Here is a 21,597-nt window from a genome sequence, read left to right on the forward strand (position 1 = left end):
CTGTAATTACAGTATGGAGGTCTACATAATGAATACCAAAAAAACAAGCTTGAGGGCAATCCAGATACAAATGTCCAAAGGTGTTCCTCAGTTGAGTTTAGGACATGATGTTGAGCCAAATGGGATTCAGAGGTCCAGGGATATTCCGAAGAAAGAACAGCAAATATAAGTAAAAGTTATACATATCAGCCATTATTTAGACAGGTCCTTATCATGCAACCCAGGCTGTGCTGTAATCCTACTGCTTTGCTCCTTTCAGTTGTAGGATTATAGGAGTATATCACCAAGCCCAGCACTCATGGTGTTTTTATGGAAAGAATACTTCACCCACAGGTGACATTTTCCAAGTTATAAGCCTGAATTTTCTTGCTACGTTTAGTCTGATGAAGGGGATGAGCTGAGACAGACATACATCCCCATGTCATCTATCCTAGGCAGATAATTGGCTTTTCCCATAGAAAGCCTCATTGTCCTCTAGGGTATTGTTGACATTTTAGGGAGGGTTTTCATGCTTGCTTCTGAGATCTAGTCACCTTTTAGAGAAGTAGCTGCTGAATTGGCCATTGTCATAGCATGATTACAATATGTTCCCTGTGCTACACTCGGAGTCTCCTTCTTAGGTTGGATGCAGTCAGGATACAGAGTAAAGTGCCAAAACACACAGCATGAAAATGAAACACATACATACAAATAGGCATATATAGAAATGCGAAACTGTACAAAAGAGAACAAACTGGGCTCATCTACCTGGCTGTCCTTGGCTAGAACTTTGTACTAATTAACATATCCTTTAGTTTCTCTACTGTCTAAGACATGAGTGAAGCTAGAAATGTGAGATAATGAAATCACACTTGCTCTGCAAAAGACCGTTCACTGTGATGAGGTTGAGAGAACTCTTCTAAGAGAATCTTGAAGTAGTAGATGTGTAGGAGGAGAAAGTGTAGAGACTTAATGTATGGCAACATGACCCTATTGTATCTAGCATTTTTTAAAGAAGTAGCAAAAGGATTGATGGAGCTGAAGGGGCTTGCAACCCCATAAGAACAACAATACCAACCAACCAGAGCTCCCAGGGACTAAACCATTACCCAAAGGGTACACATGGACAGACCCATGGCTCCAGCTGCATATGTAGCAGAGGATGGCCTTGTTGGACAACAATGCTAGGAGAAGCCCTTGGTCTTGTCAAGCGGTACCCCCCCTCCCTGCAGTGTAAGGGAATGTCAGGTGGGGAGGTGGGAAGGGGTGGGTGATTGGGAAGGGGGAACACCCTCATAGAAGAAGGGGGGATGGGATAGGGAGTTTATGGACAGGAACTGGGAAAGGGGATAATATTTGAAATATGAATAAAAAATATCCAATTAAAAAAAGAAGTAGCTTTTACTGTTTTGTTACAAATAATTAGGTTATGAAGTAATACATTTCTTAATAATATGTGGGTGCTTTAGAGCTAAGATACATATATCAAAGCCCTGTTAGCTAGCACTGTAGGAAAATGTAGTAAGTTCAGGTCTTCCTGGCAGATGAGACATTCATTATCTCAATAGAAACACACAAAGAGCTGCTCTCCTCATATAAAATGCACAACCAGAAAAATCTTCAGTGCTCAGAGCAGAAATGGCCAGAGAGGAAAGAGGAAATTTCCTGTGTGCCACTAGAACAGATTTCATTCACACTGACAACAATTGGAGCAGTAGTACTAGACTTCTTTACTCATCTCTTTACTACTTGGATGAAGAGGAAACCAAAACTAGAATGTGACAGAAATAGACACAGCTGGACAGATGTGGAGTTAGAAGATTTTATAAATCCTAAATGGCAAGGAGAAAACTGCCATGACTTGAGAGCCATGATAATGGAAAAATAATTCTATGAGAAAGACAGCAATAGTTGGCAGAAACAGAAAGGTATTTTTTTTCTGGAAGGAGCCCTAACATACAATGTTTAATGATCAAGTTAATAAGCAGAGCAGAGAGACTTTGAAAGATACAAGGTAGGAATGGTTCCTTGCGTTATCAAAGCAGAGGTACCTGAAAAGCATGAAAGGGGAAGAACTTCATTCTTGGTCAGTGGTGGAAACTTTTTTTCTGACCAACTTTGTTGGGCCTATGGGAGAGGAGAGGCTGGAGAATTTCCTTAAGTGGGGTGGATATAGAATGGGAAGACATGGTCATGGAAAACTTGTTGCTTTACCAAGCAACTTTAGCTCCTGAGAAAAATGGATTTGGAAGGTATTTCACAACTATGACCCTGCACCAAGTGAGAGCACATAGAAGTTGAGCATCACTTTCTTGTCAACCACATCTATATCAGGGAAAATGCATGGTGATGGATGACTTATTCCAGTACTAAACCAGCAACAGGGAGGATATGACTGCAGAGAATTCAATTTATTGCTAAAGTAGTTGTGAGTTAAACATATATAGGCATGGAAAAATTATATCATGATTTAAAAAACTCTTATGAGTGAATAAGCCATACTAGATATTCTTCTTGAAACCAAAGTCCCTAATGATTATACAATACTTAGAACTGGATTATATCTCTTATGGGTACTCATTTTCAGTAATAAGTTAATATGGAAAACTCCTTCAATGCACTGAGAAGCTGTGGTTAGGAAAGACATGAGATAGAAGGCTTATTTTCTAATAATATTATCCATGGTAGAAAATATAGCATGCAGAATATATTTCATGAAGTAAATAGGAAGATGTTATCCATTTTTATCATCACACATTTATTGCCATGGAAGGGAGCACTCAAAATACTTATGACTTTGAAAGATGTGAAAATTGATAGGGTGTTTATTGATGGGAAACCAGGAAAGGGGATAACATTTGAAATGTAAATTAAAAATATCCAATAAAAAAGAGTAAAAAAGTTCCATGATAAAGAAAAAAAGATGTGAAAATTGAAGATTTCAGTAACTATTAAAGTAATATATGTGGGAAGGACAAGAATATGAAGTAGATATTAGGATTTGAAGGCAGCTATAACTTGAGAGGACATAGAGATTGATGACTCCTGTGTGACCAAAACAAATCCAGCTATGGAAGGCATGCATGCAATAAGTCCTCTCTGAATAGAATAGAATAAATAATGACAGTAAAGATACAAAAGTGGTAAACTTCCTTTGAAAGCTACATGACATGACCTTTTTGGAAATGCTGATTTAAAAGACTTATTTCCTGGACAGAACATAGGCAACTAGATAAACTAGATATGGAAGACTTAATGATCAAAGCAGAAAGAGCAGGAATAGTAAAATGCAGAAGCTATCTTTCATGATTCATGCTACTCTTAATTTGGAAAACATCTCATGGAAAGCTTCTTTTGATACAGGGTAAGAAGAGATGAGGGGGCCATAGAGCTCATAGTGCAAGGCCAATAAAAGACAGAGAAGGAACCATAAAATACCCAAAAGATAATTGTTATGTGTAAGAAGATTTGTGATAGCAAAACCACACAGCTGAAATGTATCTTTCGCTGTTGGACCAGAGAATGCAGAAAAAAAATACGTGTATACACAAAAGACATCCCTTAGTCACACTTGATAGTTCAAAAACACGCAAGCTGGAACAATGAGAAAAAACCCTACTCCTAAACAGGAGTATCATGGGAAAAAGAAAACCCTGGAAACTCCAAGGCAGATACAGGGAAAATAATATCAGAGAAACCAAGCAAATGGTAATCAGTGAAAAAGACGTGATTGACACCCCTGAAATGACCTAACACCTTTGCCCACACACATCAAATACCAGTTTCTGCATGTATCCTGCATATCCAGGGATACTATAAGAGGATAATCCACCATATTCTTAGCCCAAGCAAGGGTTATAATTCATGTGTACCAGAACAGAGGTGACTGCCTCAGCTCCTCAGTTCCTCAGGCAATATCAAGCATAGAGGTACAGTATGAACCCTGTGCCTCTGCTCCATTTGAAAAACGTCAAAAACTAGAGCAATCATCAAAGGGGAGGTTCACAGACACTCAGGTCTAGATGGATTTGGACACCGTGTACAATAGACCAGCCAGGGCGTGTTCCAGTTTCCCCAATGGCCTAGCCCTAACTTCACAATGCCTGGCCAGGCTAGGACACAAATATTCTGTGCTAGTCCAATCTAGTTGGAACAAGACATATATTTGCAGCCCATTGCCACAGACCGAGGCTGGCTGAAGACCCACATATGCAGCATGCCACATATGCAGCTTGGAGTCCTACATGCTTCCATGCTCATGCAGACTCTATTACCCAGCATCGGATGGGGCTCCACAACTACATCCCCCATCCAAACTCTGGAGGGACCCCAGTCCTCCCTCCTTGGCTCTGTCTGTTGCATCCTGGACTTACTGGTGTTGCTCGGTTTTGTGCTCCTCGTCAGTCAGTTGATTCACTTGTCTCTGCATTTCACCCATTTTTCATCATTCCAGAACCAACTGGGATCCCATTGCTCAAGGCCATCCACCCTAGGAGGTGGGCTTGACTTTCATTCACTCATATGATTCCCATATCCTATGAAGGCAAGGCCTGACTAGGCTCCAGGAGACTGTGCAACTCCAAAGCATAGTGAGTGACACAGGACATACCCATCAACATTGTGTCTACTCACAAAACACATAGGTTTTCCTGGGACATAGAACCTTACATCTGCCAAGCTTACAGCTTGTGCCAGACCTCTCTACCCTACATGCTCTATAAGCCTAAGACAGTGGTTCTCAACATTCTCAATGCCTCCACCCTGTACAATACAATTCCTGACATTTTGGTGACCTGCAACAGCAACATTATTTCTATTGCTACTGCATGATTGTAATTTTGCTACTGTTATGAATTGCCATGGAAAAGAGCGCGTATTTTCAGAACCTGTTATGACCTACAGTTTGAGAGCCATTGCCATAATCCATGGACTCTGTGGATGTTCACAGCATTCAGCCAGTTGTATGCCCTAACCCATTGTTCCCTCTACCAGGCTCATATCAACACCATGGGGCTCATGAGACCATATACTGCTAGGCCTTGCTGGTATCTTGAAGACTGCATAATAGTCTATCAGGAAGAATCACCCCTATCCTGAATGCCCTGGTTCCCACATTTGAGGCCTTATTTGGGTATAGATGGCCATACAAAGTTCCTTCCATGGCATAGCCTTCCTTAGATCACAATCCACCTAGTATCTACCTGTCCAAAGATTGCTAGGGTGATGCGGCCTACAAACCAGCAAGACCTTGTCCGTGTCCAGCACATAACACACCTACACTGTCCCACATTTTTAGACTTAGAGTAAGATACCATGTGCAACATACCAGCAAGATGAGTACCCTGGACCCTCAACTATAGACACAGTCCCATAATCCCAGGCAGAGGGAGGGGGTCCACAGCCTGTGCTCAAATCCTGCAATGTGAAGACCACAGACATGCCTTTACACGATTATGTTCAGACATCCAAGTCTTGATGAATTTGCACCCCTTGTGCACAAGACCTGTGAGGGAATGCTCCAGTTTGCCACATGCCTGGTCCTTTCTTCATAATGCATGACCCAGTTGACAGACAGAGATTCTGTGTGCCCAGGACAAACATTTGCAACAGATCACCAAGGTCAGAGCCCTAGGGTGGGTGGTCCCTCATCTTTATCAGATCTTTATCTTTGAGTCCCACATCTGTTCCTGTTCATGCAGTCCTCACTACCCAGGATCATAGGGGGCCCAGTGACCCTGATCCACCCTCCTTGACTTTGTCTACTGTTCCCTGGACTTGCTGCTGTTGCTCGGTTTTGTGCTCCTGCCCAGCCATCTGAGGTTTTTATAACTGTATTTTACTCAATTTGAATCATCCCAGAATGAAATGGGACCCCATTGTTCATGGTCAGACCAGCCTGGGAGGTAGGCTGTGCCTTCCATTCACCCATACTGTATGAAGTATTTCCCATACTTTATGAAGACCTGCTTACGGTCCACGAGCCTGTGCAACACTAAAGCTTAGTCAGTGGCACAGGTAAATACTGACTACCATTATTAGAAGACACCTAGATCACAGGGTTTCCTGGGACATTGAACCTTACATCTGCCAAGCCAGGGACTTGACCCAGCTCTCTCTACCATGCATACTCTATCACCATAAAACAGCAGATCTCAAAATTCCCAATGCCTCAACAACCCTGAATGATACATTTCTTCACCGTGTTGTGGTGACCTCCAATCATAATATTATCTTTTATTCTACTTCGTGACTCTAACTTTCCTCCTGTTGTGAATGGTCATGTCATAGGTCTGTGTTTTCAGACAATTCATCTGGGCTGTGACCCACAGCTCGGGAACCACTGCCATAATCCATGTGCTCTGTAAACTCAATCCTTTTAATGGCCTAGTCATATTGCTACCTCAATCAGGCCCACATCAAGACCTTGTTGGCACTCTACTCTCATGTTTAGATATATTTATATCTATTGCACATTAAGCTAGCAAAGGGAGAACTCCAATTCCTTACATGCCTACCCCTAATTTCATAATTCATACTCTTGCTGAAAATCTGTGTTGTAGACCAATCTAATGAAACCAACACACACATTTCCACGCCTTGGGCACAGTTATGGCCCTAGGTTGTATACTATAGCTTGTGCATGAGTCCATGCAGTCTGATATTTCAAAGGGTCCTTTGTGTGCCCCATCCCAGAATTGGCTGTGATCTCACCAGCACCCACATTAGCAGACCCCTTAATTACCTGTAGTCTGTACACTGACTTTTCTTAGAAACCAACTCAATTTCCAGCCTGGAAGCATGGTGCCCATATTCCACACCTATCTTGAGTCTCAAAACCTATGCAATGCAACACCGCTTCCTGGTGAGTGCTTATGATTTCACATACCCTGTTTGTTTTCAGCCTTTCTGACATGCTGCACGCTTACCAGCACAGCCTTGTACATATCCCTAGAACTTCACCCACACTCACTGTCCCTAAACTTTTTGGCGTACTCAGGGTCATACAGCATATGCACCAGCTCAAGGTGAATGACATAGATTCTTAAGTACTCATGTAATCACCATAGTGCCATGTCTAGGTGCAGGTCCTGCAGCCTGCTTATCCTGCTGGGGATTTTGTGATTGTCCCTCATCATTTTCATGCACTTGTCATCTTCATACTCCCAGAAGTCCTATTTCTGTCCAGCAGACTGTTCTATGGCCAAGCCTAGTGAGTCAACTAGATCCTCAGTCACCTCCTCCGTCCACATCTTTGTATGCATAGGTGTGGTCAATTGCCTTGTTCCTAAATTCAGGCATGTTAGTGCTACAAAGATCCCGATGAGCTCACGTAATCCCCACACTCCCGGGCCTAGCTGGATTTCCATAGCAAATATCCCAACACTGCCTAATGAGTAATCCAGACTCTCCCTCTCAATTTATGTCTCCTCATTCGCCAGTCTAGTTGTGGTCACAAAAGCTGTTGTACCAGTCTGGCTTGTTGAGTTTCCTGGGTCCCTGTATGCTTCCCAGTCCTCATATGCTCACACTCGTAGTTGCTTCCCAGTCCTATCTTTGGTTCCACAGCCAGTGCACCAGCCCAGTGGAATGAGTGATACTGACATTCCCAGTTCTAGCTGGGGTCACAAAGCTTGCGCAGTGGTATAATAAGACAAGTGCTCTGGATTCCCCAAATGCTCATGTGATCTCCATTCTTGTTAGATAGCTTGGGTCCCTTATCCTCTGTTTCAACAAACTGTAGAATTTGTCCAGATCCCTGTATGCCATGCCAGCCTCATACATCCAGTGTGCTCAGCTCAGGTTCTAGAGCCTATGAACCAGTTACGATTTCTCTAGAACCTAGCCTGCTTGTACTGACCCCATTTTCCCAAGCCTAGCTAGGGTCTCAGTCTGTATATACACCCTCTACTATATCTTTAAGTCATATTCTTGTATGGACTCAAGAATTTACAACTGAGGAGGCTTTTACGCTGGGGATCAACTGCAGGCAAGTGCAGGTCTTTGCACTAAGTGCTCTACCACTGAGTTGTAGCTCCAACCACTTTAAAATTACATCTTGAGGCAAAGCCTTGCTAAATTACTCTCCATTTGACTATGGATGTGATGAGACTAGCTTCCTGACTTCCTTGAAATGATGGAGTTGGAACTGTAAGGCAAGTAGACCCTCTCTCCCCAAAGATGCTTTTGGTCAGGTTATTTTCACAGAATCTTGCCTGAATGTGACCGATACAATTTAATTCACTTATTCCTAGCCTGATGATTAAGAATGCTACCACTCTGGAATAAAAGGGCTCATGGTACCTATTCTGACCTTACAGATACTTTAAAACTTCTAACTGGCTTGACAACTACTCTATAAAAATGGGTTATCTAGACTACCAATAAGAACAAGGTGTCACTGTTGTGGAAAGAAGTGTTGAAGGTTATCATTAGCTCGATTTTACTGAATAAATGAGGACCTAAGAGTTGCAGTGACTAGCCTATACCTAGTGGAGCATAGGAAAGCTGAAATAGAAACCCAGCCTTTTCTTCTAGTTGAGTTCCCTCTCTTTACCACATAGTATGTGGCATGCCATCTTTCCTCAGTATTACAAGAATATATTTAGCCTCAAGAGATTTTTAAATCTCTTATAACTGATAGAATCTGTAGTATATGAAGTTCTATAATTTATTCATCATTCATTTCAAGAAACACAAAATGAAAATGTGCTGTGTCATAGGACCTAGACTAGATGCAGAACTATTTTATGTATTCAAGGAAACTCACCAATAAATAATTCTTTCCTTTTCTATTTCCCCCTTTTTCTGTTCGTGTGCACGTTCGAGAATGAGTGTGCATGTGTGTGTGTGTGTGTGTGTGTGTGTGTGTGTGTGTGTGTGTGTGTGTGTAAATATATGTTGGGGGTTACTGAGGGCCTTGGCCTTGTGAATACCAGGCAAGTTTTGTAGTATTCAGCCCTGAATAATTCTTTTAAATAAATATCTAGAAGCAATACCCAATTTTTCTATTTAAAAAGGTCATTACATTTTACTTATTTTTTTGTGGGAGGAGACACTTGTGTGGAGGTCAAAGGACATCATGCAGCAGTTGGTTCTTTCCTTCTACCTTATGGGTTCTAAGGATTTCACTCAGGTCATCATGCTTAGTTAGTGTCAAGCAAAGTTACCTAACCAAGCCATCTTGTCAGTCCCAACCTGAATTTTCTTTTAAAAGACCCAGAATTCTTCATTTGAAAGAGGCTGCAAGAAACCACATTTATCAATTTCCTCTCCCCCACACCTAACAAGAACAAAACATTTAAGCATTAATTCTATTTTTATGTCTATCTATAAAGGAACAAGACATTTTAATCAACCCAATAACTCCAAAAGATAGGACTTATCTTTACAATCAAGGAGATTGAGCTGTAAGAAAACTAAGTAGGTTATCCATGACCACAGATCTTATAAGTATTTGAGCTAACATTTGAGCTCCCAATTGATTGTCAATGTATTTCTTCTTTATTAATTAAATTTTTGTTTTGTTTTCAGCTTCAGAAATTGTTTATTTATTGGAAATATTCTTTTTATTTTATTTATTTTGCATCCTGTCCAGTTTCCCCTCTCTTCTTTCCTCCCAGTCCTTCCCTCCCATCCCACCGTCAATCTACCCCTCCTCAATTTCTCCTCAGAAAAGGGCTAGCCTCAGTGGACATCAACCAACCATGGCATATCAAGTTGCAGTAAGATTAGCCACCTTCTCTTCTATTAAGATTAGAAAGGTAACCCAGTAGGGGGGAAGGGTTCCAAAGGCAAGGAACAGAGTCAGAGACAACCCTGCTCCCATTGTTAGAAATCCCACAAGAATATCAAACTACACAACTGTAACATATATACAGAGGTCCTAGCTCAGCCCCATTTAGTTAAATTTTAACTTAGGATATAAAGTAATGGACTTCATTCTGGCATTAGCTTATGTATCATTATGCTTTCTTCTTATCTGTCCCCCTGCCCCACTGCCCTAGCCTCTGTTCCCTGCCCTCTCTGGTTGGTTCTCTTCCTTTCCCCCATAGTCCCCTATTATGCTTTTGTAGATCACATTAATTCACTTATGTTCTCTTCTGCCCCCCACCTAAGATTGCTTCTTTCTGTGGCATCTACATCTTTTAGGACTATCAGCCATATTCCCAAGATGTCACTACATAAAGTGAACAACATGAAGTTCAGAGGAAGGAAAGAAAACGGGACACTGCTGAGTGTTCTCTATTTCCTTCAAGCTCACAAAACTCATCACATCGTAGAAAGTAGAGAAAGCCTGAGTTTTCACAAGGAAGAGATTAAACTTGGACTCTTGTTAGATTCTTTCCCAAAAATCATAGAACTGGAAATGTTCTGGGGGAGCTTCTTGAGGTAGTTTTACATTTTTTTTCTCTTTAATTCCATCTCAGCTAGACAGAAAATGGAAAAACTGTAGGGCTTTATGTTCCAAAACTGTTACTCATCCTAGTTTCACCCCCACTCCTACTGCCACCCCCATAATCCCACAGTCCAAGAAATAATGCAATGTACCTTTTGGGAAAAGTGACTTTATAATTGTTTTGGATCATAAGAACATACACTTTCCTTGCCTGATGATTTCTCACCTTAACTTCCAAGCAAAGTGTTTCCTAATGCAGACTTCTGCTAGGGACAGCTGCTTTCCAGTCCTTCCCAGTCCTTCCCAGTCCTTCCCAGTCCTTCCCAGTCCTTCCCAGTCCTTCCCAGTCCTTCCCAGTCCTTCCCAGTCCTTCCCAGTCTCCAGTGGATAGTAATACTGGAAAGCTTAGCAACTCTGCCAGAAAATAGGACAGAGGCGTCCTACCTGGCCAATGGCTTCTGTGATAAGGCTTTTGAAAAGGATGTTATTCTGTAAGAATACATCTTTCAGACCTGCCTTCTGTCATGGGGAGGGTATGGTAAGTGTTGGAGAATAGATAGAAGAGGGTATAAAACATGAACATAGGATATATGGCTGTTCCAAGAAGAAAGAGATCCATGAAGAACAGACTCTAACTTTTGTCTTGCCCCAAGTAATATCTTGAAATAATTGCAGAGAAAATCTGATTCATTGGCTATATTGTATGAGAGATGTCACAACAGATTTTAGCCATATGTTTCAAAAGCATCGGGTGATGATCTTGCTTTGTCTTACCTTCCAGTCAGAGAGCACTAGAAGAGAACAGGCCTGCCATATGTACAGTGTTAGCCTATTGGTAAAACCTTGCATAACATTTTTTTATTAACCCTGATTCATTCCATCATAGCCAAGTTCTTCACCCGGCCAAATCCACAGCTTGCTTGGATGCCAGCAAGGGTCAGTTCCCTTCAGCTGGCCTTCCCAGCTGGCCTTTGATTAGGAGTTCAGTAATGATCACACTGCAGTAATTCCTCCTGACTCATCCTCCTGAGGACCCATCAGAAGGGATAAGCCTCTGCTAGAAAGTCTGAGAGTGCTAACTATAGTACGCTTATTCTTCCTGACACTGCAAATGATCTACCCACACCCTGGGGGTAACATTCCCATCTTTTTTGGCATCATCTGGAAGAGCCACCTTTTCATTTTCAGGGAGAAGAGGAATAACAGTACATTGTTCCATGGCTTATAACAGGCTCAGGAGGGAAGAAATCTAAAGCTCGTGGCAAAGAGGTATAGGGAAACCGAAGGCAGATTTCAGCTCCTGTCATTATGGCAAAAACAGGGTATATTTGAAGGTTAAAATTAAGGATGGAGGTGTGGTAAGTAGGAAAAAAATGCCTAAAGATTTAAAAGAAAGTTGCCTTGTTTGCATGTCAGAGAGCCCAAGAAACAGCTTTGTATTTAGTTTTTACATTTTTACCTCAAATATTTCTACATAATTCTGAAGTGCTTGTTCTATACATCAGACCTCACATGTGGTTCAAAGAGCACAACAACATGACTGGAAAGATTCACTTTGCAACACCAAGGACTGTGAAGACGCAGGCCCAGGTCTTTCATTCTGAGTTCAAGATGAAACACGAAACCTTCAAAATGCAAATGTAAAGCAATGAACAATGAACAATAGCATAGTGTTCATTGGTAAGCCAGTGTTTATATTCTACTGTTAAGCCTACACTTGTACTGGGCATGGGAGCATCTCCTGTAATCCCAGCATTGGCAGAATCTGAGGAGTAAAGGCAAAAAGATCAGCAGTACACACTCAACCTTGGATACACAGGGATGGTGAAAAATCTGTTTAATCAGACCTTTAAGAACTTCTAGGAAGAACGTCTATAATTGTCTTTCTGACAATTAGGCCTCCTCTTCTTCCCTTACCTGCTGCATTGTATGATACAGTCCTTCCACAATGTCTTCCACTATGGGTACTTGTGCTGCTTCTCTTCTTTCTTGTATTATTTTTATTTTCAGGGCCAATAAATTATTCCCAAGGCATGGTAACAAAGCACTTAAGCTATGCCTGCCCATACAAAACACTCCAAAAACATCCACTCCTTTTACTTGCTACTTAGTGAATATGACTGTCTCTCTTTCTTCATCTTCCTATCATCATACTCAATGCTGAATGTTCAATGAGACACTGAAGGGAATAAACATGTGTTTCCCTGAGGACTACTGATTTCAAATAGCCTACTTAAATTTTCAGATGATATGTTCTAAATTTTTGGCTGGAAAATATGGTCACCATAAGTGTAAGACATCCTTGAAAAATACACAGTATACAGATCAGTGCAATTCAGTTTAACCTTAAATGGCTAGAGGCATTAAATGAAGATACACCAGAGAGGACCAAAACAACTAGATGGACTATGACAAATTTGAGTTGGGCCTTGGGAGATGGGTCATATCTGGATATAATAGGGATGAGATTGGGGGTTAAGTGTCATCATCTAAGCAAATTGAAGGACCATTTGTATGACAAGAAAATATTGCCCAGCTGCATCTTACTACATCGACCAATGTACACCACTACAGATGCTGGGATCAGTTGTTAAAACACTTTGTCCATTTTTGTGATAGCTCTTCATCCCAACCCCACATAGCCAGCTCATTTCCTGGCTTTATCTGTGTGGGCTCCCAGTATGATCCATTTCCACTAGTCAAATAGAAGTCAAGCGAATCCACTTAACTGTCAACATGCAAAGAAACCCAACCAGTGACTTGATATGATCATAAAACTCAAGGCCAAAACTCATTCAAAACTCATTTCAGCATTTTGTTTTCATTTCTAAGTTGATTTAAGAATAGATATAACCCACAGAAATGCTAATATAAACCAGTAGTCATATCATTTCAAAATCATAAATGAAAATAGATAACTACAAATAGGAATCAAGTACATATATTAAATAATGACATTATGTGACTATCAAGTCCCATTAGCAGATAAGTGAACAGGAAAAGGTAAAAAAAATCATGTCTGAGTAAGGTTGATAGAAATTATTGTTTCTTTGTCATGACTTAGGGAATTAGAATATCAAAATTTGGTTGGAAGTGAGCTGGGAGAAAGGCAATGAAGCTTTGGCTAAAGCTTTTGTAAAGAAGTAAGAAAGTTTAGACAAGGCTTTGGCTCACCTGACAAGTAATTGCCTTTGCTTCTAATTGGTTTTTTTAAATTTATTTCTAATGCCCCTTAAAATAAGCATGTCCAAAACCCTGTATCACCAAAGTACTGGCAGATAATGCTGAAACCCTTGGGAGCTATGAAAATCAAGTAGTACTACTATTACCAGAATTATTAACACCTAGACACATTAACATATAAATAAGTAGAAATTGATTACAAAAAAATGTCATCATCCAGAGATGTTCTAGGAATGCACAGTTAGCTTCTTGAAGGCTTCCTATGTATTTCAGGAATCTTGCTAGCTGCATATATGTTACAGGCATTGTGAACAATTTCTAGGAATGACTTACCAACATTATACACATTGCCTAGGAATTGTTTACAATTCCTGATTTAACATTTCGCTGCAACAAAAATACCAGTTAGCTTGAATTTGATCATACACTGGCTTCAAAGCAGAAGGCAGCATTTCTGCAGCCTGCTACGTAAAGGGAAGATTTTTATATAAAAAATCACAGACAATGGCTAAGTAACTGGGCTGTTCACTTTGAAGACTCACATGCAGAAGACTATGCAAGAAGTGACTAAAAAAAGTGCCAAGAAAAACTCCTTTCATTATTTTTAAAGTGAATTAATTTTATAGCAATCACACATCCAAACACATAATGCATTAAGTATTTAAAAATGAATTAAAACATGTAGGTCTACATTTCTTTCTTTTCACTGCTTTTGAACAAATTATGTACTTACTAGTAATATTTATTTTTAAATAGATTAGGATTTGTACACTCAAGATATGTACTGCACTGTCTGAAGCAGTCCCCTTGAGAAGGTATTCTGATGTTGCCATTGTTCAGAATGGTTTTGAAATGCTGCTTTGAGAACTGCCTTCTGAGCCAGTTTATGAGTGAGACAGTAACAAAATCACATTCTTTTCTTATCACATTTTAAAACAGCTATACAGCATAGTAACTATACAATTTGAATCAACTAGGTTCATCATAGAAATCAAAATGCAGCCACATTACCCAGGCCACCCCTAGAACCTCTGCTCAGGCTGGACGCGAGACAGTCTTTCACTCTCTACCCAAGCACCCTAAAGACATGTCCACTTTTTAAAAAAAAGTACTATCTAATATTTGTTTCAAAAATCTAGTCTAAACTTTGCCAGTAAACTTCCATGATACGTTTATCTTGGCCAGACTAGGCAGCTAGACTGGAAGCTTCATGACAGCAATTCACTGCCTTATTCCTAGCACTTATAGCCATGTTTTGGATGTTGTCATTGCTCAACAAACATCTGTTGAATAGTAAATGAATGGATGTAGAGGGAGGGTGGTGATGCATGTATGAATAGATGGATAAACTTCATTAAAGAGTTATTACAGATCTATCTTGGGATGTTGCTGAGTAATAGAGCACTTGGATAGCATATACAAGTCCCTGGGGTCATACCTCCCACATAAGAAAATAGATATCATGACACAGTAAGTGTTAGTGGAACAGTGAAATACAAGGGTGATGATTATGTAGAAAATTTACCTTCTAGCAGTGAGCCCAGGATATCACTGTTTGCCAGTAGCTAAAAAAGATTCTGGTGGTGCTTATAGCATACGCCTAGATTGTGAGCTGGTTAGCTGAGAAGTGTTAAAAAAAAGTTAGTGCTTTGCCTGTTTTGGACCAGTTGCTCTTACACATTCCATTCACAGACTATCCTCTAATACATGTCAGCTTGCCTGGAAACAAGTGCCCCAGGGTTTTACTTTCAAGGGGAACCAGTGAAACACCATTATCTAAAGTGGTTTGAGCTAGGTTACACAGGAAACTAATGAAGGATGGTAGAGCTTTGGTCTGAGATGAGGAAAACAAACTGTAAGAGCTCTACACTGCTCTCATTCTTTTCTTTTCAATCCAGAATTATAGTCCTGCAATCTTCTTTCTCGGCATGCTTACCTTCTCCGTAAGCTAGAAGAAGAACAAAGCTGAGGCCCTCTGCGGCTCCCCATGTAACTTGGCAATAAATCCTGCTTCCTGTCCTAGTGATAACAGGGGCAGCCGTGCTAATAGTATCAAAGCTCTGCTGGTGACGGTGCTGATAACCATGTTGTATTGCTGAGTGCTTAATACATGGTATACACTCTCTTTAAATGCAATTTTTGAGTTCACCTGACAAAACTGTAGCATTAGCACTGTTGCCATTAGCTTTGTAGTTTAACAAAGTGATACTTTGATAGGTTAACACACCAAGCCAGTCAGGGGTCAAAGCCTTTGCCTGCCTTCCTTTTATGCCAGAGATTGAATCACAATAGCATGTCGCCTCTCAGTATTATGTTCTGCCTTCTGACACATCCTTCCATGGCTGACAATAAAGATGCGAAAGAAAGCTAAACATACACCCTCTTCCCACCCTTAAAGCGATTTGGTCCTGCCTTATTGTATTTGATAATAGTAGCTGCAAAGCAGCCCAGTCCTAGAGCCTGAACATCTGTTTTAAGACCTTGAGTGAGTATGTTTTTCTGGAATATCCCTTCAGAAATGTTTTTTGAACATTTGTTCAAACAAGCTGAGGTCTGGACACCCTCTGATGCCTTTCTCGATTGGTTATGCGCCAACTATGACATGATCTTCTGCATGTGGTTTGAGTTAGGTGGAAGTGTTGCACATGCCTGGGATACTGGGCAAGCCCACTAGAGCTGCCCCTGGACACAGACAAGCCTGACTCCAGCAGGCCCACTGAGAAGATGGCAAAGCTGTGGTGACTGGGGGAGGAACGCCAGTTAGATAGGTCACCCCATAACCCCCATTGAGCTAGGCCATTTGTATTCTAAGCATTCTCTCTCCCTTTGCCTGAATATTTAATTGTGTTTGGGATGGGTTCCAAAACACCCAGTGGACTTCACGAGTCCTGTGACTTGAGTTTCAGGGGCTCTGAGCCTGAAGCACTAGGCTAGTTGCTATGGTCTGGCTTTCCTACTGCAAACCACATGAGCTCTACCTGCTGTGCCATGAGATCATGAGGGAATTGATCAATGCCTTTGGAAAGTGCCTCCTCGTGCACATAACTGGAAGGGACTATAATCCCAGACAGTTTTACAGCTTTGGCAGGATGGAGGTACACACTGAGGATAGATTGAATGTCACCTCTTGGCCCGGGTTTGTGGGAGATGGCTGAAGAGCCCATCCACAAAGCTGCCACGTGGCCAAGTCCATGTGAGTGATGGAAACAGCTGTGGGAAGAGGCCAAGGCCAGTAATGAGGAAGGAGACACTCAAACCTATGGGGAATCCCTGAATCCCCAACATCTGTGAGAAAGATCAAATGAGGCTCCGGGGTAAAAAGCAACAAGAAAGCACTTAGCAATTTCAAGTGTTCACAGAAAGAAATGAAGAGTACCAGTCTGCCACGGGCATGGGAGAACTCAGGTGTCAGACCTGCTTGAACATTCAAGTTCATAGGTACAGTATTTCCTTAATTCAGTAGGGACTCCCGAAATTTCTTCCATATATTCTTGAGAAACAACCCCTTCTTCCCTTCCTTCAAAGTAAGATGCATGTGTACTGCTGAAAACTAACATCACCTCTCTATACACTTAGCCTAGCAACTGGGAGAAAAGAATGCTAGTGGTTACATGTGATTCTGTGTTTTGATTGACTGGAGTAAATAAGGCTTGGAGAAAATTAACCAGGTAAGGGTTAATCACAACATTTGCAATGAGAAGTCAGTGAAGGCCTAATAAAAGGTGGAGTAGTGCAATATGGGTGAAGGACCGGTATCACAAGTTAGCAACCCACTAGATTTATTAGGGCAAAGGAGAAAAATGTAAGTGCTACTTTTATCATTGGTAGTGATTGATAAGAGAAAAACAGTAATGCCATTAGTATAAACAGTGAATTCAGAAAAAGAGCAGGTCTTGGGGAGAAGAGGAATATGTTTCGGGTGCCAGACTGAGCATGAGAATATACATTTTAAAATTGTTTTCTGACCTGGGAGAGAGGTCAGGGCTAGGTCACTGTCAATTTTTCCTGCTTCCCAGTTTCTTCTGCCCTCTATCTCCAGAATGTTACAGCAGAGCAACCTAACTGGGCTCTTCATCCATTGCAATCACAATACATGTTATACCTATCTTGAAGAATGACTCTTTTATATTCCCAAACACATGTCAGATGGGAATAATAAATGATCCCAACAGATTATATTAATCAGTTTCCATTTCCTTGGACATTTATTACATAGACAGAAAACTAGCCACATATGAGAAAAACCTAGAAAGGGAGATCAGGAGAGTGCTACAGAGTTATGGTGACCATATTTTCGAAAACAAAAATTTGACACTTGTTCCTGTTGAAAAAACTTGGTGAAGCCCTTTCTGGTTGAATGAGCAATTTAGGAGATATAACTGAAAGAATGAAAATGCTGTTTCCCAAGACACTTCAACTGTTCCCTAGGAACAAGACCACACAATACTTATAGTGGGCAATACACACAGTAGAATTCCAATAACATGATATACTTGGTGGTTTTGTACTTTAAATGTTTTTCTTTTATTCTTTTCATAGTCTATAACTACCAGTCTAAATTTAATGATCTTGCCATTTGCTCCTTCTCTAGACAATTTGAGGGTCCAAAAAATACTGAAGGTCAGTGCGAGAAGGTACCTCAAAGATAAACTGAACTTTTTCTTTGTTTTTAAGACAAGGTCTCATATATCCTAGGATGTTCCCAAACTTAAAGTGTAGCTGAACCTTGAACCTCTGATTCTCTTGCCATTACCACCTAAGAGCTGGGATTACAGACAGGCATGTACTACCATGCCTTGTTTATATAGCATTGGGGTTAGGACCCAGAGCATTGTGCATGGTAGGTAAGCACTCTACCAAGTGGGTTACATTCGCTGCCTCAAACCATTCTTTATTTTTTATTTTGAGACAAGGTCTCACTGTATATTCCTGACTGGCCTGAAACTCACTATATAGACTATCTTCGACTAACACCTGCCTCTGCCTACCAAGCGTTGTGATTATGGATGTGGAGAGACACATCTGGCCTCCAGCCCATTTTTTAAAAAGATATAAAGAAACTGAGATCCAAAACCTAGAAATGTCTTACCCAAGGTAATACATTAAAGTCAAGAGCAGATCTAGGACTAGAATCTAGGGATATTATCTTGACCTTACAAACATCCCACCTCCAAACACCAAACCTCCATTTGGGAAGCAGCCTTCCTTCCCCTTCATCATGTATCTCATCCTATCCTTTACTTTGGAGACCCCTGGAGGCCCAGGCCCAGCTATCAATAGGGCACAGTACTAAAGAGCCAAAGTCAAAATAGCAATGATCTCACATCCCCTTGATATGCCGAACCCCTTGGCCCACATTCTTTAACACCTTTCTCTTGTCTCTGCCAGGATATCCATATCTCTTTTACACCAAGGATCTTCCTGTCAACTGGGACATCAAGGGAAATAGGTAGAACTTGAGCAGCCATTATTCCCAGATGATGAAAGGTGAAAGAGACCTTTGCATATGTGTGTGCTGGACGTCAGCATTTTCCACAGCTTTCTGGGTTTCTTTTTATGAAAGCCAAACATCTTGCTCAGGGACAAACATTCACTGCTGAGAGAAAATTCATTGCTGCTTGTATTTCAATCCTTGAGTTTGCTAAACTCTTCCCTATGGTGAAGTAGAAAAGTCATATCTGTGTAATGGTCCAAAAAAGGTAATTGCACAAACCCAAGAGAGCTAGAACACAGGACTTAATACCGCATGTGGCAGAAGGTTTCTCCCTGGTCCTTATTCCTTCTATGAGGCTGTCATAAATGGAATTCCTCAGGTGGGTCTTCTCTATGAGAAACAAGCTTCTCTAGTGCCTTTAGCCACATGAGACACTTTAAAAGGTTCCCCCTCTGAGCCCAAGAGCTTTGGCATGTGTGGAAGAAGACCCTGTGGGGTAGTCCCAAGGCCTACTATGTGGTCAAGAACTACACTGCAAAGAAACAAATACAGAAGTCAACTCAACTGAAGTCGACAGTGTAACAGGAGATAGAGTGGAGAGGGAGGCTAGCACCATAATGTGAAGGGTTTTGCATGAAGCTTGTGGAACACACATTTTGACATAGGCTATGAGTATGTATCTTTTTGTCTGTCACAGAACAAAACACTTTCAACATCAGGGTAGATCTTCATGGCAAGTGAAAACTCTGTATTTGGTGCCTTTACAAGAAGTTCTGAGTCTCTTTTTTTTAAATAGTTAAGAAACTCATGGTTCCCAGGCACTCCCGTCAATGTGTCGCAAGCAATTTCATTGACGTATTGCATATACCTTGGGCCTGAGACCAAGTGTAAGGAATTTCATCCCAGCAGAAAAATCATTGAGGCAGCTTAAGGTAATGGAAACTGGTGCTTTGGATTAAACCTGTCTCTTTCCATCTCTGTTTTTGGTGCCTAGATAATGGCTGTGAAGGGAAAAAAACACTAGAAAGCATATAGCTTGCATACTTTGGAATTAATGAGGAAAGAAAGATCAAATGGAGAGAATGAAGAGATATGATCTAGTCTGTAACTCAGTTCCAAACTGAGATCTAAAGAGTATCACAAAGAAAGCCTTCAAACTAATGATGCTTCACAGGTCAGAGTGCTCCATTGACACCATCCAAGCTTAGCATATTCTCTTTGGATGGAAATTTGGAACTGTCTCTAACGCTCTGTAGTGTATTATCAAGAGAATGTTTGTCAGACCTTAACCATAGTGTCAGAAATCAAATACTGAAAGCTAAAGAGAAATGAATGCCAGGAATGCAGTGTAAGTTACCTATCATTGTTTTCAACGGCTCAACGGTGGAAAAGGAAGAATGAGAATAGCAAACACCGATAACTTTACCATTTTCGAAGATCATTTGCTTCTAAGTAATGTTCCCAATATTAAAGAATAGTTAGATTAGTCTCCTTAGTCTATCACAACAAGATATCATAGACTGTGCTGTAAAGAAGACATTCATTGTCTCACAGTTGTAGGGGCTGAAAACCCAAACTCAGGGTGTCAGGATTGGTTTCTGGTGAGGCTTCTTTTTCTGGCTTGTGGATAACCATCGTCTTCTCACTGTGTCCTCAAATGTCCTTTCCTCTGTATTCATGCAGAGAGAGGAGGGGAGGAGAAAAAGGGAGAGAGGGAGAGGGGGGAAGGAGAGAGGGAAAGGGAAAGAGGGGGAGAGAGAGATCTGATGTCTCTTCTCTTCTTATAAAGATAGCAGTTCTAATAAATTAGGGTTCCACTAATATGATCTCATTTAACCTTAATTACCTCCCTAAAAACCTCTATTTCCAAATACAGACACATCAAGGTTAGAGCATCAAACTATGAATTTGGAGGAGGGCACAATCCAATTCATAGCACTTTCATCAAATATACTTTTTATGGAGACAAGGTATCATGTAGCCTATTGGCCTTGAAATTCTGACTTTCCTCCCTCTACCTTCTGAGTCCTTGGATCACAGATGTGTGCCTCCATGTCTAGCTTATTACCTGAACTTTACCAATAAGAACTGAAGCTGAAAGAGAGTTAGTGATTTGCATATACGGGAAAGTAGCTGAGGTCAAGACCAGAACTTGGCACTATTAAGTAATGGCCCTGCCTTCTTTCTGGCACGCCTAACACTGAATTATGAAATGAATCAGAACACATCTTTCTGCTTTTTTTTTCCTTTCTTAGGTGACCTTTACAGAATTGGTATAGGTTCTTCTATGGGAAATTTTGATAAATTGACCCATCAATTCACCTTGATTTAATACTTTTGGGGAGATAATTATCAAACTAATTTTCTGAGTAGATAGAGGCTTATAAAAATAATCAATTCCCTTTGAGTTTTGATATTTTTAAATTTGATTTATTTGTCTTTTTTGAATTAAAATTTTAGTTAAACTAGGTATTAAAGGGTTTGGTAGATTGTCATTTGGGGAATGGTCCATTTCATTGAGGTTATCATATTTGTGGTTATAGTATTTCCTTACTATCCTTTTACTATCCATGAAACCCATTGCTTTGCCCCTTCTTAATTTCAT

At 40.7% G+C, this 21,597-nt stretch overlaps 1 long non-coding RNA gene and 1 other non-coding gene across 23 annotated transcripts in view; both read right to left on the reverse strand.

The window, feature by feature from the left end:
* The window catches only part of LOC103690870 (uncharacterized), a 64,606-nt gene that overhangs the window by 7,165 nt on the left and 35,844 nt on the right, over nucleotides 1-21,597 (reverse strand). For 14 of the 22 annotated variants that reach the window (XR_010061270.1, XR_010061278.1, XR_010061274.1 and 11 more), the window contains one exon: nucleotides 1-21,597. This exon is cut by the window's right edge. This is a non-coding gene — a long non-coding RNA (uncharacterized LOC103690870). The other 8 variants (XR_005498464.2, XR_010061281.1, XR_010061277.1 and 5 more) reach the window with 1 other exon arrangement.
* Nucleotides 13,853-13,935, reverse strand: Mir384 (microRNA 384). The gene has a single exon (NR_032273.1). It is a non-coding gene; the product is annotated as a microRNA 384 (primary transcript).

The sequence above is a fragment of the Rattus norvegicus genome, chromosome X (genome assembly GCF_036323735.1).
Source record: "Rattus norvegicus strain BN/NHsdMcwi chromosome X, GRCr8, whole genome shotgun sequence".
In the NCBI taxonomy this organism is placed as follows: Eukaryota; Metazoa; Chordata; class Mammalia; order Rodentia; family Muridae; genus Rattus; species Rattus norvegicus.